The sequence below is a fragment of the Mustelus asterias genome, chromosome 6, assembly GCF_964213995.1.
Source record: "Mustelus asterias chromosome 6, sMusAst1.hap1.1, whole genome shotgun sequence".
In the NCBI taxonomy this organism is placed as follows: domain Eukaryota; kingdom Metazoa; phylum Chordata; class Chondrichthyes; order Carcharhiniformes; family Triakidae; genus Mustelus; species Mustelus asterias.
In genome coordinates this window covers 65,748,927-65,765,468 of record NC_135806.1, presented here as the reverse complement: position 1 = coordinate 65,765,468, position 16,542 = coordinate 65,748,927, and the positions used below count along the sequence as shown (strand labels likewise).

General features: G+C 43.4%; 1 pseudogene; it reads right to left on the bottom strand.

Moving 5' to 3' along the window:
* Positions 1–2,391: 2,391 nt before the first annotated feature.
* LOC144494667 (NADH dehydrogenase [ubiquinone] 1 beta subcomplex subunit 6 pseudogene) lies at positions 2,392–2,774 on the bottom strand (annotated as a pseudogene).
* Between the last annotated feature and the right edge of the window lie 13,768 nt (positions 2,775–16,542).

Sequence of the window (16,542 nt, the reverse complement as noted above, 5' to 3'; positions counted from 1 at the left end):
TGCATTTCACTTATACCTCTTTCAATTTAATCTACTGTATTTGCTACTCCCACTGCGATCTCTTCTACATTGGGGAGACTAAACACAGACTAGGTGACTGCTTTGCACAACAGCTTCACTCTGTCCGCAGACATGACCCCAACTTTCTGGTCGCTTGCCATTTCAACTCAACATCTTGCTCTCCCACATTTCTGTCCTTAGCCTGCTGCAATGCTCCAGTGAATCCCAATGCAAACTGGAGGAGCAATACCTCATCTTCCGAATTGGCACATTACAACCTTCTGGACTCAACGTTGCATTTAACAACTTTGGATTCTGAACTTCCCCTCTATCTTGACCATCCCCCCTTTTTGTTTTTTGTTTTTCCTGTTTTGCCCCAATACAACACACCCCTCCCCCATAGGGCCATTAATCCCTTGTTTTTCAGCTTTGCTTCCACTGAGCACTGACCTTTGTTCTATTGACACATCCTGCTTTCTAACCTTTATGCCACTATTAGCACTTCTTCAGTACTTAATGGTCCCATTAACACTCCCTTTGTCTTATTTCCATGACTTCTTTGTCAATCTCTCCTTAGCTCCGACCCATCTCTGACCATCCATTCTGCCCCACCCACCCCTTCTCCAACTGTATCATTCATTACATTTCTGTCCCTCTTTAATTCCATAGAAGAGACATATGGGCTTGTAACATTAACTTTGTTTCTCTCTCCACTGGTGCTCCTAGACCTGCTGAGTTTATCCATCATTTCCCATTTTTATTTCAGATTTCCAGCATCTGCAGGATTTGGCTTTTATTATTAGCTATTATTATATTATGAATAGCCAGTGATCTCTACATTAATAAGGTCTACAAAATGACTACCATTCTCAAAGTGGTAGTACAAAGCACCTGGAATTAAACATTGCACAGAACTGTTGTTATCATGTAAATGAGTGAATAAAATGCCTTTTTCAAGACATTCAGTTACAGCACTGAAGGAACTAATATGTGGAAATATAATGGATTATAAATGGCTACTTAATTGTAGTATTTACTTCCATGTTTTTAATTTTAAAAAGATACATTGTGCTGCAAGTTTCAATCAACAAAAACATGCAAAGCACAATTCAATCATCCCAATTTTTAGCTGTGTGAGCTGTGGTGCATCACTATCTCTTCAATATTGAAATAAACACACAATTGGTCTACCCCAGGGGAGGAGGACTTTACCCAGGCTGACAGCAATGTGAAGTTGCAATATTTTTCTTGATACCAGATCACTACTGACAGATCCTTCCTTGCCTTGCTATTTCTCTCATTACCTTCAAAAACTCTTTGAATTAAAAAATACAATAAAAGGGAGCAGGAGTAAACAATTTGTCTCCTTGAGCTTACTCTGCCATTCAGTATGATGATGCGGAAATGCTGGCGTTGGACTGGGGTAAACACAGTAAGGAGTCTAACATCTGTGTAGAAACTTGATGTCTGTGTCTGAGAGCAGATTTCCACTCCATCTGACGAAGGAGCAGCGCTCTGAAAGCTAGTGGCGTTTGCTACCAAATAAACCTGTTGGACTTTAACCTGGTGTTGTTAGACTCCTTACTATTCAATATGATAACAGTAAGAAGTCTCACAACACCAGGTTAAAGCAAGGTTTATTTGGAATCATGAGTTTTCGGAGTACTGCTCCTTCCTCAGGTGAGTCGTTGGAACCTGTTGGACTTTAACCTGGTGTTGTGAAACTTCTTACTGTGCCCACCCCAGCCCAATGCTGGCATCTCCACCTCATTCAATATGATCATGACGGATCTTTTACCTCAGCTCCACTTTTCTACCTGCTGTCCACATCCCTTTATTTCCTGAGAGATCAAAATCGATCAATCTCAAACTTGATTATACTCAATGGTGGATCATTCACAACTTCTGACCTTGTGATGGAGGGATGATCATTGATGAAACCATTGAAGATGGTTTGGCCAAGGACCTGAGGAACCCCTGCAGCGTTGTCCTGGAACTCAGATGATTGACTTTGAATAATTACAATAATCTTCCTTTGTGAAAAGTATGTCTTCAACCAGCGGAGTTTTTTCCCCAGATTCCCATTGACTTCAGTTTTGCTCGGGCTCCTTATGCCACACTTGGTCAAATGCTGCCTTGATGTCAAGGGCAGTCACTCACACCACATCTCTGAATTTCAGCCTTTTTGTCCATATTTTGACCAAGGCTGTAATCAGGTCAGGAGCTGAGTGGCCCTGAGCATCATTGAACAGGTTTTTTTTGTAGTGAGCAGGTGATTTTCTTTTCTTGGTATATCAGATTTAACGATAAATAAAGTCTTTCAAAATGACCAACTGTATCTGGAACTTAAATGTTTAGCCTTTGATGCGAGACATGCACAATATCCTCTGATTATTGGTGCCCAACCTGCTCATCCTCTTGCATTGGTGGAATAACTTCTCCCATCTCTGATAGTGTGTCACCTGGGAAAATATTTGGCTTCACACTCACTATATCATATGGTTTAGCTTAAACATGGTATTTCTCATAGTAATGGACAAGCCAGATAGAAATCAGCCAAGTGCACCAGCCTGCATTGAAAGTCTTACAGGTAGAAATTCTCCAGAGATTCTGCAGCTGTAGGAATCCCTCCCAGAACTGGGTCATAGCCCCTTTGCTTTTGGCCGGAAGGACAGGTTCACGTGGGCTTAGCTCCTGATCTTTCAGTCACCGGCAGGGCAGCTTCACCTGCTGCTTCGAATGACCTTCTCCTCTGGCATGTAACCCAGCAGCATCGTGGCAAGCTGGCTGCACCACACAACGGCAGCAATGGAACAATAACTAGGCCCCGGTCACTCAAACATCAGCACGACACAATTGTCGCTTGATAGCACCATCATTGACTCCTGTCATCATTTAATTGATGATCATGAATAGAATGGTGGGGTGGTAACTGGCCTGCTTGGATTTGTTCTGCTTTTTGTGGACAGAATATACCTGGGCAACTTCCCACATTGGCAGGTAGCTACCAGTGTTAACTGGGGGAGCAGCTATCTCTGGAGCACAGGTTTTCAATACTATTGCCAGAATGTTGCTCGAGCTCTTTGCAGGATCCAGTGATTGATTAAAGACTGGAGTCTGTGATCTTCGAGACCTCGGTGTAGTATCATTGTTTTATTAATTGGTTTTGTTTTGGATTAATTTGATTATTAAGCTCCAATCACTTTGTTAAATGACCATTACACTTTAAATGTTTTATGGCAATTGCATTGTTAAACAGGTGATGGGTATCGGTATACCTATAAAGGGGGATATTTGCATTTCCTTCGTGATTTGTTTTTGTTTTGCACACAATGGACTGAATTTTGTTGGGGCGGCAATGATAGGCTGGAAAGCTGGGGCAACCTCACCGTCGCCATTTAGGGAAGTCTGGTTAGGTTTTAAGCCCATTCTGTAGCTCATGAGCTGCTGGTGGGCCTTCCCTACCTTAAGGGACAAGAGCCTGCTTCCAAGAGCTGCCAGCCAATTGGAGGGCTGGAAGCCCTTCAGTCCCAGCAATGCCACTGGCAGCGATGGTTACTGCTAGAAGTGCACCCAGCCAAGAGATGTCAGAAGCATAGAAAGAGGCCTTTAATTGGGCACTGAGGTAGCATGATTGGCCTCTGGGTGGAAAGGCCATCCTCCATCTTCCCCCATCACTGACACAATGCAGTGATGATGGGCACTCCACCCCCGTCCTTTTCCTGATTTTGTATTCCACCCCCCAGTCATATCCCACTGCTGCAGGCTCCCTCCTCCAGCCATCACTTACCCTAGGTCCCTCCTATATCCAAAGCCTTGGGTGGCCACTGTCTCCATGATGGCATTGCGAGTACCAAAGAGCGGATGGCCTCTGATTGAATAGTTCTCAGTGAGCAGAACTTCCAACCCAGGGTCCTTGATCCCAGGGGAAATGTTGGCCTCAGGACTGTCAAGTGCCTGTGTGGCGCTTAATTTGACCGGTGACGTGGGGTTCCTGCCAGTTCCCCAGTGATGATTTGACACTCCCATCACCTCCATTGAATCCAGCCCTCCAACTGCCAATTTTTTTACTCATTCACTTAACCTTCTGTATCACTTTGTAGACACTTTGTATGTTTCTCACAGCTTGCCTTCCTACCTATCTTGTGTATCAGCAGCAAATTTGGTTACAATGCAGTTTGTTCCTTTATTTAATTCATATAGATGTAAATAGTTGAGGCTCCAATGCTGATCTCTGTGGCACTCCACTAGTTACAATTTTCCAACCTGAAAATGATTCATTTCCCCTGACTGTTTCCTGTTGGTTAGTCAATCCTCTATCCATGCTAATATGTCACCCCCAATACATTGTGCTCTTATCATGTGTCACCTACTCAAATGCCTTTTGGAAATCTAGATACAGTACATCTACTGATTCCCTTTAATCTGATGATTTTATCTTCAAATAACTCTAATAAATTCATCAAACACAATTTTTCTTTCATAAAACCAAATTGATTCTGATTGATGATATTATGACTTTCTAAATGGCCTGTACCACCTGCTTAAAAATGGATTTTAGCATTTTTCCAATGACAGATGTTAGACTAACTGGTCTAGAGATTCCTCCTCTCTGTCTCGCTCATTTCCTGAATAGTGATCTTTGTGACCTTACGTTTGTTTTCCAACCCACTGGGACCTTTTCAGAATCTAAGAAATGTTGGAAGATTGGGACCTATGCATCCACTACCTGTACAGCCACTTCTTTTAAGGAGCTAGGATGCAGGCCATTCAGGGTGCCATTGCTGGTACAAACTGAAAGGCAATCCCAGATCTGTTGACGCACCTGAATGGCATCGTTTTAACATCCCAATGGCTTGCTTAGTGACTACTCTTGGACAGGAAAGGTACAACTGAAGCTACATGAGCACAAGAGTGGTCAGTGATGGGGCTCTCCAAAGCTATCAACAGCCACATCCTTCGAGGGTAGCTTTGTGTCCAAGGAGCTACTTTCTAACTCTGCTTGGAATGTGAAGATCTGTGGAAGACTTAACTGGTGCAGGATCAAGGCATCATGGTAGCTTCCTGGTTATCTTGCACAGACATGCATGATCATCTTTAGATAGTTATAGTCTTACCATAATGGAGTGGAATCCCTCTCAGTTGGTAAATGCTGCTGGTTGGTCTGAGGGTACTTTCCCACAAATGTGCAGCTGATGGCTCGCTGGGCAAGTGGAAATCCAGCCAGAGCAGAAAATCCAAGGCCCCTCTCATTCTGACTGGACTCAGCAACAGCAAACTGGACAGAAGAGTAGCCCTGGCATCCGTCACTAGGGAGATGTACTTGTGGGTAGCTGTTTGTGAAATCCTGCAGATGTCACCAGCATTTACTTGGAAGTAGCCAGAGGTGAAGAAATGCAAGATTCCAGTAACTTTCACCACCACTGATAGCACTTGGTCTGTTTGGAAGGAAACTTGTTCCACGAGGCTGCAAATGTCAGCAAATATTTTCTGTGAAAGTCTGAGCCTTCTGAGGCACTGCTGCTTGTAATGTATTAGTGTCTTGCAAAGTGCAATGTTGTACACTTTTCACTTGATGTTACCATACAGAATTGTACCAGCAGAGGGAGTCTGCAAGCGGAAGTGAGCATCTGATGAAGTTCTTTTAATAAAGAAGCCATTTTGCTCATGCACTTTGAATTCTAGCTGTTTCTAGTCCCAAAAATCTCAATGTTCATTCATGTATAGAAAGCTCGTCCTCTGCCTGTGTAGCCTGTGTTGAGAGTAGTGTCCTGCAAGCTGGAGCTTCGATTCATCCCTTCCATCCTGTGGAGTGGCAGATGGCTGAGGGAGGAGGCAGCTGCTGCTCCTGCTGATGTTGCTTCTGTTGGTGCTGCTCTTCCTGTTCCTCCTCAGAGGTCCAAGTTGAGCTGCATAAGCGGCTCCCATGCTGCAGAGGAGAGGGCCAACTGGTAGGTGCAGGTTAAAGTCAAAATAATCAAGGTAGCAGACAACCGCCAAAGTATTAAAAAACACCCCGAAACCGTGAAAAAAACATGCAAAACAAGTCCTGTGAACAGAAACCTTTTACCTGGGTAAATAAATAGCTGTTTTATCTCCGTATGTAAAGGCTTTCTAGCTTGTCAATTGCTTAATCATGTTAATCACTGCTGTGCTCTCGCCTTGTTCAACTTGGCAAGCTTCAGGCATCCCAGGAAACCTGTGCTTGGCAGTGAAAACATGATTCAAAGGTAGAAGGTGCCATGAATTGCCTTTTAACATATGTTAATCAGAGACCTGCCAGTTCCACAGGGTTTATAGTTGCTAACATTGCAGGCACCAGTTAAATATGGAAGTCAGTTCTGGCTTTTGCACATGCCTGTATTGTTTACTTCTTTAACCTCCCACAGTCACAGACATCCACTCACACCAACAGATTGAAATTCAACCCCGAATCTCCCCCCCACCCCAGTCTTCCATCATATTTTCTTAACACCTTCCCTTTTGTTCTTTCACCCTTTCCCTCTCACTGTACTTGCTTGAATTTTGTTACATCTCTAACTTTTCCCAATTCTGATGAAAGACCATGGGCGCGATTCTTCCAAAAAAATTATAACTTTGAATTTTTGTAAAAACGAGTAAATCCCGCTGGTTTTTCCAGAGAGAGTTTCAGAATGAATCTCCCACACTCTGTGCCCTGCAGAGTGCCTCAGCGTGAATCACGCTGAAAATCAGGGAGCAGGGCCTATTCCCGCTGGAGAGGCCGGCAACATAGCGCTGAGTGGGGGCCACTGCGCATATGCCAATCTGTCAGTACCGAGATTGGTGCATGCGCAGAAGCCCCGCACTGCTGGCCTCCCGGCCGCTGGGCAGTCCCGTGACCCTACATCGCTGGACTCCCAAACATGCCCGGACCAGCCTTGACCACCACCCTCCCACAGCCTGCCTCATGTTCCTGTCCCCCATAGCCCTTTTTGTTTACCCTCCCCCCTCCCCCCCCCCCCCTCCCCCCCCCCCCCCCCCCCCCGTCCCGATGGCCAGCCCCGATCGCTGGCCTCCCTCCCTTTGTCACTCAGCCCAAATGCAGAGTGGCAGCGGGACCGCCACTGATCGCCCCCATTAGGCTCTGCCCCCTTGGGACTGGCAGATGTCTGGTGGGCAGTACCAAGGTGCCGCCTGGGCATTGGCACTTTGCACCTTGGGCAGTGCCAGGAGGCCCAGGCTGGCACTGCCAAGATGGCAATGCCCAGGGGTCACCCCCAGCGCCCGACCATCTGGAGGGCCTTGATTTTGTCCCCCTTCACTCCAGAGCAGGATTTGGCCGCCAGCCAGCTCCCTGCAAGTGGGGAGCTATACTAAACCCCACTGGAGTGAATCACTCCTGTTGGTGGGCGGGGAGAAGGGGGGGATGCTAGCGGGCCCAGAGATTACAGTCCTGGACCCACTAATGCTATTTAAATTAGATTCAAATGTGTATTATAATAATTTGTGCAGCTCCGTGCCGATTTCCGGCGTGGCACTGACAGTGCCAGAAATCCGGCTTCCGGAGACACATGGAGGCTGTGGTACCCAGCGGGGATCCTGCAAAATGGCCTCCGCTCGAGTCTCCTGGCCTGCTGCACTACAAAATCGCTCCTCCCCCATTAATCTGATATGTTAACGCTGTTTACAATAAAGTATTGTATACAATATTAGAGTCCTTATTTAAGGAAAAACATAATTGCGTTAAAAGCAGTTCAGAGAAGGTATACTAGACCAATACCAGGAACAGGTGGTTGTCTTTTGAGGAAAAGTTGGATGGATTAGGTTTGTAGCCACTAGAATTGAGAAGAATAAGAGGCGACTTGATCAAAACCTTTAATATCCAGCGGAGCCTTAACAGGGTGGATGTGGAAAGGATGTTTCCTCTTGTCAGAGAATCTAGATCGAGGGGTCACTGTTTAAAAATAAGGGTTTGCTCATTTAAGACTGATGAAGAGAATTTCTTTCTCTCAGTCTTTGGGACACTCTTCCTGAAAAGGCAGTGGAAGCAGAGTCTTTGAATAGTTTAAAAGCAGAGCCAAATAGATTCTTGATGAATAAGAGGGTGAAAGGTTATTGGAGGTAGGCAAGAATGTGGGGTTGAGTTGCAATCCAATCAACTTTGATCTTATTGAATGGTGGAGCAGACTTGAGAGGCTGAGTGGCCTACTCCTGCTTCTAATTTGTTTGTTCATATATATCTTCATATGTTTCTCTCTCTCCACAAATGCTATCAGACCTGCTGAATATTTCCAACATTTTCTGTTTTTATTTTAGATTTCTAACATCTGCAGCATTTTTCTTTTAAGGAGGCAGTCCTCCTTTGAGGAAATTTACTGTCCCTTGACATGTATTTGCTTAGTAGTTGGAGGAATATAATGCCAGATTGCTTGTATTTGCAGATATTAAGTACAAGATTTTCTTTAAAAAAGCTGTTACTTTTATATATATATTATGTAAACAAATATTTAAAATCATAAACAATTCCAAATTTAGAGTTAATAGGGTGACACCTTCTGTAAACCACCTGTGCTCTAAATGCTCTTAGCCAGACACTGTTAGTAATACTTTCCCTTTGCCTGATTTTTACATTACATCTGCCAGTATATATGCAAAGCGTTAAGGAACCATCCTTTTTGCTGGTTTGGTGTCAGGATCACTAGCAGACGTTACCACGTTTTAATCATAATGAAATTGAAATTAAATGGTTGAATGTTCTTAGCAGGGCACTCATAAGCCAACTGAGATTCTTAAAAAAAAAAGCTGCACTTTTAATGTTGGCAATGTCATGCATAAGCACATAAAAATGAAAGACCACCCTGGGCAGAAATATCAGCTGAAGCCTAAACCCTAACAGTTTAATATCTATAGTACTCTGTAACTCCTATATGGAGCATAAACAATACACAGCAAGAGTCCTTTAACTTTCTTTCACTGACAATATAATTGGCCACTCAGGCCAAGATGCAGCAGAGCCAACATCATCTACATCAGAGAAAAAAGGGCCATGGGAAATCTTGCTTTGAGGTCACACCTGGAATACTGAGCAAATTTTAGGCTGGTGGGTGCTGGTTGGATCGGGGTGCTGAGTAGAAAAAGTGAATTTTCTCTATCTCGAGCAGGAAGGTGGGTAGGGTGGGGTGCCTCAAATTGAGGGTCCCTTCACATTTAGCGTATCCCCCCATTGGGGATCTGGAAAATCCACCCAACTCCCACCAGACCCCCTATTCCACCCAGCCCCGTGACCCCGGTACTTTTCTGAACTGCAGTCCCAGGGTTTAGGTTTGGGCACGGTGCTGCAGTACCTCTTCTGACCACTGGCAGGGCTGGAGAGTGTCGGCCAATCCAATTGGCTGACAGCTGTCCAAGGCGGGACTTCTGTCCAAAACCAGATGGAAGTCCTACTTGCTGCCAATCAACAGTCAATTGAGTGTAAAATGGCAGCAAACCTGTTAAATATGATGGTGTTGTGGAGTCCGTAGACCATGTTTACATAGGTTGCTTTAGGTTGCACCCATATTTTAGTTATTTAAAAAATCTTTTGTTACAGTTTTGTTTGCACTTCAGCCTCAAGCTCTTGATCTACAGGCACCCAGTGCAGGGTGGGGATGGGGCGGGGAGGGGTGGGGGGGGGGAGTGGTGGTGGATGATAGAATTATGATAGAATACTTGCCTGGAATGAGTGCAGCTTCAACAACACTCCAAGAAGCTCAATACTATCCAGGACAAGACAGGCCACTTGATTGGCATTCAATCCTTCACCTTCAACATTCACTCTTTCCACTATTGACACACAGTGGCAGCAGGGGTACCATCTACAGGATGGACTGGAGTAACTCAACAAAGTTCCTTTAATACCACATTCTAAACCCATGTCCTCTACCATCTAGAACCAGAAGGGCAGCAGATGCATGGAAACACCATCAACCTGCAATTTCCCCTCCAAGCCACACACTGTACTAACCTGAAACTATATTCTTCATTGTTGCTGGATCTAAATCCTGGAACTCCCTTCCTAACAGCACTGTGGGTGTACCTACACCACATGGACTGCAGTGATTCAACAATGTGGCTCACCACTACCTTCTCAAATGCACAGTAAGAAGTTTCACAACACCAGGTTAAAGTCCAACAGGTTTATTTGGTAGCACGAGCTTTCAGAACACTGCTCCTTCATCAGGTGACTCACCTGATGAAGGAGCAGTGCTCCGAAAGTTTGTGCCACCAAATAAACCTGTTGGACTTTAACCTGGCGTTATGAAACTTCTTACTGTGCCCACCCCAATCCAATGCCGGCACCTCCACATTATTCTCAAATGCAATTAGGGAGGGGCAGTAAATGCTGGCCTTGTTAGTGACACCCACATCCTGCGAAAAAAAAATTCAGAAAATGCCTTGTTCTAAAAGTTATTTTCAAAAACCGTTTTTTAGATTTAAATTACATTTTCAAAATGATTGTGCTAACTGAATGCAAGACAACACTATTGAAATTCTCTTCTGTTGCAATAAGATCCATTAATTCATAATTTTCTTTATCCTTTCACTCTGGTACTTGTGTCATTATTTAGAATCACAATTTAACAGCAACCCTGATATTGTAACTAAAGATATACCCTCAATATTATGTACCATCAGCATGTTGACTACAACCTACTTAATAACATATCAAAATGCTACATGTACAAAATGTCTTCCAGAATGATTTGCTGATATTATAACTCAAACAGGAAGTTCTAACTTTCAGAAAGCAACATTGGTTTTGCAGTGTACCTTGTATCAGAGTATAAGATTTATCTGTATAAATTTAAAGCAACACTTCCTCTCAAATTGAAATCTTCTTTTGACTTCCGTCCCACAATTTAACTAAAAATTGTCCAAGGTCCCAACATCAGGGAAGTGCCAGGAGCATTATTTTGTATCAGCAATATGCACACAGATTATAATGTAATTTAAATATAATGAGCCAATTATTTTGTTAAATGGCTTAAATTAAAGTGCTGTGCAGTAGGCCACAATTTTAAATCTACATCAACACATGCTACTTTTTGAATGGCACCTGGCAGCATCATCTGGTTTTATCATATAAAAGATGTCTATATGGTGACATTTTTGCAAATGTTTGTCGTGTCCTCTTCTTTAACAAATTAAAATATTGGTTTGGCTTATGTATCACCATTCTTCAGAGGTGCTAGGCTTCAGTGCCTGTACCAACATTTGGTTAGCTCTTCTCCAATTGTAGTCATGGTGGAATTTAATGTGGCTCCTGGGAGTGGATTGCGAGGCACATTATCAGAAGGAAGGCTGGAGTGAAGTGCCTGTTGCCTTCCTGATGTTGTGCAATTTCCTCCAAGGCAGGGAGGCTTGCCTGCCCTGAGGCTTTTTGAGGCCCACAAGTGACCAATTAAGTAATTAAGAGTTTAATGGCTTTTCTTGGTGCCCCTGGCTTTCTACTAGTGTTGGGGGTGGGGGTAGGAAAGGTTGTTGAGGCTAGTACCTTCTGCGGACTGTGAAGACCCCCCCCTTTGAACCTGGTGGCCTCTCTGCAGACTAATATAGACAGATGTTTTAATCAGTGAGGGAATCAAGGGTTATGAGGTTAAGGCAGGAAAGCGGAGTTGAGGATTATCAAGTTAGATTAATCATGATCTCATTGAATGGCCAGGTAGACTTGAGTGGCCGAATGGCCTACTTCTGTTCCTACGTCTTATGATCTTGTATGGTGGGGGCAGGGGGTTGCTCTCCTGATCTGGCAGAATAGTATGGAATCCAATCTTTGACCTGAGCGCATCTGAATTAAGGAGTGAAAAATCAGCCATCGCTCCTGATGTTCTGTATTCCTGCTGGAAAGTGCATGTTTGTGGGAGCTCTGCCTCACCACTACTTCTCTTGACTCCACTAAATTATCAGACTGCTTATTCAACATCCAGTACTGGATGAGCAGAAACTTTTTCCAATAACTGTAAATATTGGGAAGAGTGAAGCCATTGTTTTCGATCCACATTCTGTTCCATGGCTGTTTACTTTATCTCTCTCCTGGGCAACAGTCTGTAATCACTCCAGCTGTTCACAACTTTTGTGCCACATCTGATCTTGAGATGAGTCTCTGACCTCATTTATGCCATCACTAAGACCGCCTATTCTAGCTCTATAACATCACCTGACTTTCCCCCTGTCTGGGTTCATCTGCTGCTGAAACCATCATCCATGTCTTCTTAATTCTAGACTTGACTATTCAACATACTTCTGGTTGGTCCTCCACATTCTACCCTCCTTAAACTTGAGATTGTCCAAAATGCTACTGCTTGCATCCGAACTTGCAGCAAATCCCAGTTCACGATCAACCCTGTGCTCTCTGACCTACACTAGTTCACGGTTAAATATCTTCATTTGAAAATTCTCACCCTTGTTTTCAAATCTCTCCATGGTGTTTGACCCTCCTTAGCTTTGTAATCTGTTCCAGATCTTCCTGACCCCACATCAGAGGGCATGATAATCTTCTCAGTCCCTCCCTTACCATTCCTTCTGATTGCCCATTGTCACTGCCCTTAGCCCAATCTTTGGCCCTGATCTCCCCTCTACTCACAGTCCAACTCCCTCCCCACTCCTTGTGATACCTGAACAATTCTGATCCTAATTCCAAGCCCATGCCCCAGTGCCAAATTCCTGGGTTTCCTGATCACCAGCTCCCAGCGATCCCTACATCCCTAATCTCCAGTCCCACATCCCCTCAGCTCCATCTTGGTCTCTGATTCACGGGATCATGGCTCCAATTCCCTGCTTCTTGATCCAGACCCACCCACCCCCTGCACTGAGCTACCTGAGGGTTGCTAGCATCGTTCACTGTTCTTCCCTGCCAAGCTATAATGAGGCTACAGGCCCAGAGATATACTTTCTTGAACTTTTGTAGTTCTTATGGCAAAGCAACTCACAGTGCTGCTAGGGCAGGAGTTCTGTGATGATACCAGCTGTGAAGAAGAAATGGCATTATATTTCTCAGTGGATGGTGTGCAATTTGGGGAAGAATTTGGTGGTGGTGGTGATCCGACACATCTGCTGTCCTTGATCTTCTGGGAGGGTTTGGGATGTGGTGTCAAGTTGCTTCAGTGTGTTATGATTCAGGCCAGAAACTCCAAGGTTTCTTATGAAGTCAGCCTCGACCCAAAGTTTTAGACTTTGAATTTGGCATGGGTGAACATAAGATGTTTTACTTCAGGTATGATTCAAGTGACCCACTAGGAAGCTGTCATCAAACAAAGTTTATTTAAGAACACAGTCAAACTATAATAAGAAAAGTCAGCATAAGTTTTACCAATTACAAAAAAAATCCATGATATTGTGTAAACCTTAACATCTAACTATGATGTTCCAAGCTAAACGACATCCTATAAACTCACACCCCCTTTTACGCTTGGTTCAAAAAAACAAGTATGTTTACGTGATGCTGATTTTGCAGCTTTGTAACACCCGCTGTGAATTTGTCCTTTGAAATGTTGGATTACAACTGAGACTTCCCAGTCCTGGAACTTTCAGCACACCTCGATAGAGAGATATAGAGACACTGTTTGCATCTAGCTTCCAGTTAGCAACTCACAGATAACAGAATGTTTGCTCCAGAGAGAGAGAGACAGGAAACACTGTCTTCTGTCTCAAGTCAAAACAGCTTCTGAGCCAAAATGAAACTAAAACCTTGGATCTTTCCTGTAGGGAAAAAGTACTGTCCAAAGGCAGCACCTGATCTGTCAATCATGCTCCACCCAACAATTCCAAAAGTGTCATAAAACCCCAGGACACTGCATTAGTTCAGATTAAAAATAATTAAGATGCCCATTATATTGCTTCGGCTCAGACATTACGGCAACAGTAAAATATCAAGGCCTGTTTGAAAAAAAACTACAGAGAAACATGATTAAAATATGTTTCTTAAAGGCATAGTATCATCACAAGTGCATCTTGTAATGATACATATTGCAACCATGTTGTGCTGATGATAGGGTTAGTGAATGCTTAAGGTGCTGGATGGGGTACTGATCAAGTGGATTGCTTTACCTGAGCTTCTCGAGTGCTAGTGGATCTGCACTTTTCCAGGCAAGGGGAGAGTAATCTATTACACTCCTGACTTGTGCCTTGTAGATGGGGGAAAGGCACTGGGAAATCTGACCATGCAGAAAGCCCTGACCTGACAGTTAATGTGGCTGGTCTAGTTATATTTCTGGTGACCCAGAGGACAATGATGCTGGTGGATTTGGTGATGTTATTATCAATGAACGTCAAATGAAGGTTGTTAGACTCTCTCTTATTGGAGATGATCTAGTACTTGGGTGGCATGAATCTAGGATCGAGCCTCTGGCCTCATTATTCTGGCACAGGGAATGTACCCTGCTCCTATGTGCCTAAAAATTAATTAACTGTAATGTCCTTAAGACGTGAAAGAGATCATAAACTGTTAAATGAAACCTTACCTTTTTACTTATTTAAAAAATGAACTTTGATGAACTAAAGGATGGTTGCTACACATCAGATGGCCCACAAGTTGGTGACAGCTTACAGAAATTTCCAACAGCAAATACAGGACGGAAGCTCAACCCTCATCCTTGTGAAATCTCACATCTCTCACTGTGAGGACAGATTACAATCAACAAAACCAGGGACCGGCAGGTGATCCGCCTCCCCAGCCTGATCCTATAGCAAAGAGGAAGCCAACAAAATTCAAAATTATACCTGCAGAGGCACCAAAAGTTACCATTTGGATTTTGACCAAAGCCATAGAAAATGCTTGTTATCTTGCAACTGCCTCATTAATGGGCAATATCATATGATCAAAGCTTCTGGATTTGGAAAGTTTTAATGTTACATTTCCAGACTCACAACTCAGTCTGATGTTCAAACAACAGCCTGCAAAAATCAAAGCAGAACTACAGGCTCACCAGCAGTCTGTATCAAGTCTAAGTCTCCTCGAACCCTGTTTCATTGAAAGATTCCTGCCATCACCTGCAGAGCAGACCAAGGACGGGATTTTCTGGCCGCACTCACCCTAAAGAAATTCCCACCCAAGGTCAATGGACCTTTGCATGGTCCGCCCCCGCCCGCTACGATTCCGGTGGTGGGCGGGACGGGAAAATTCCACCCCAAATCTTTGTACACAAACCTCATCTCTCTGTGCCACCATGTAAAGGAATGTTGCAATTCCTGCTTCAGCTAGCGGAACTGTAGCTGCTCTGTGAATGAACCCTCACTGAACTCTGGCATGAACTGATATCCATGTCTGTGGTGTTTTTTCTTTTAAGTAATTCATAGTTGTACAAACGCCTCTTTTCTTTCTTCTTCTTGTGTGCTTCTGTGCTGGTGTATGAAGTTGTGAGTATTCCTCGGGTTTGAGTGTGCAAATAAATTTTATTTCTGATTTAACCCAAAAGAGAGTTTGCTGCAAGTCACTTGAAAAAAATGACCTCACAAACAGAGGGTTTGTGTGGAAGTATGCCTCAGCCTATTCAAAAATTAAAACCCCCTCTGCTTACGGACAAGAAAATAAATTAGTTCAATTTTCCCCCTGACCCTGAATGTAACATAACACAATTAAAAAGAAGGTAAGAATCCTAGATCTATATGATAAGTGAATTTATTTTACTACTTTCTGTAGTGCTATATTCTTTTGATTAATGTTTATTCTTTTACCTATTTGCATCATGACTTTTTCCATCATTGGTTGTCTTTTCTTTTGCATATTTAAGTCTTTGCACTCAAATCACAGATATGATTGTTGAAACCAATGTGAGTTTTGATATCACAGTGTATGAAGGCCAAGTGTATTGACACATTAAAGTTTCAAATTTTAAAAATGCTGAAAACATGCAGAATTGTTAACATCTGGGAGGTAAAAGTGATCGGTTAATGTTGGGTGGAACCTCTTCATCAGATTTGGGTTCTGAGTTGTGCTAGAGAATTTCTCGGAGTGCCTGGATTGAATGCCAGTTTCTGCCCGAATGCACACAGTCCTGTGGAGGTAAAGTACACTGTTATTGACAAAAAACAAGAAAATAATGAAGCACTAGTGAAGGTTAAACTGTGGCAGATAAGATGTGTACAAACAGTTCGCCTGTATTCAGCAGAAGAGCTTTTTCTGGCCCATGTAAGAGATTCAAGCACCATCACGCATTAATGAAACAAATACTCTGATTTGGTTTGGACATTAGGTATTTTGATATAACTGGTTTAAATTGGGGAGGAGATGATCAAGACATAAGAATGGTTAAGATCTGAGAAACTATCCAGAAAACTATAGATGATTTGGGAATGATTTATTTGCAGTTGTGGATCAGTCTTGACAAATTTACAGCTGTGGCACTCATGAGAAGACATTTTGAATTCAGGCCAGTATTACCAGGCGTCCTTGCTGAATTGTCATTTTGTCAGCTAATTCCTCATTATTTTCACCTTCTTGCTCAGACATGGATATTCAATCCGTATGGCCAAAGTTATGGAGCCTCAACAACATGCACAATAGAAGTCATTGCAAGGCGCTTTAAGGAGCTGAACTAAATGGCT